Source organism: Triplophysa rosa, linkage group LG1, assembly GCF_024868665.1.
Source record: "Triplophysa rosa linkage group LG1, Trosa_1v2, whole genome shotgun sequence".
Classification (NCBI taxonomy): domain Eukaryota; kingdom Metazoa; phylum Chordata; class Actinopteri; order Cypriniformes; family Nemacheilidae; genus Triplophysa; species Triplophysa rosa.
The window spans coordinates 15,487,473-15,488,608 of NC_079890.1; positions in this window are offsets into that span (position 1 = coordinate 15,487,473).

Sequence of the window (1,136 nt, forward strand, 5' to 3'; positions counted from 1 at the left end):
GTCGACATTTTTTCAACGCAAATAAATCATTATCTCCCAAGTCCTTCGTCGACAATGGTTCAGTTGGACCTGCGGTAGTTGAAAGTCCATCTTGTAGTACAATCTCTCAGATCAGGTTGGGGATGTGATTCATTGTGTATGGGCAATAAACACTGTCATACACTATAATTATTTAATGGCTCAATCCATCAAAAGTGACCATGGCCAGACATACAGGAAACTGAATATGGGGCTATCGTGAGCTGACTTCACTCTTCTGTTCCGAACATGAAACTGTTGTTCTCTACAGCTCCATCCAGTGGTATCTTTTAGCTCAGAACCTTTAGGAGCACTAACAATCAAAATACTTTTTAATGCAAAGCTTCCGTCTGCTAATTTGATTTATAAAACATTATAAAAGTGCTTTGTATTTGTTTGCTATACTGTGTACAGATTTTAAACTATTTCCATTGCAAAATAAACAGTCTGAAAAGTCTGAAATGTTAGACGTACTCATATTGTTCTTAATAGAACTGTTGTACAAAAGCCACACGTGCCATGTTTGTAATTACCACAGCTGTCCTACTATTTATTACATTACTTTTGCTTCTGTAATATTGTAATATAACAATAACAACAACTATTATTATTATTAAATAATAGATAATAATTATTTTACTTAATTTGTTGTCATGGTAATATGAACCCTGATTGTTATACACCTTAAAAATTTAAATAAACATCCTAAACCACACAAAATCGAAATTCCCACAAACACTTCCTCATGCAAATAGCAGGATTGCAATACATTCTCTGTGAGTTCTGCTTGACTATTTTAATATTGTATCCATCTTGGGGATTATTCTCTCTTCACTAGAGAGACCAGTGCTTGAGTGGTGCAGTCCTCACAGTATCCCCTGCTGCTCTCAACAAGATTAGAGAGCCCGCACTTTGACTCCCAATCCTGCTCTCTTCATGGTGTCCAAGCACTCAGCGCCCCACCGCTCACAGTCATAGCATACAGCTAACATTAAAGTCCCCTTGTCCCCCTTGCTTTTATGTATTTGTGTTGCAAGCGTACCGCACGTTTAACACCTGTAGGAACGTTTCTAGGGAAATAATGGGTCACATATATGTTGTGAATATCAGCCACTCGA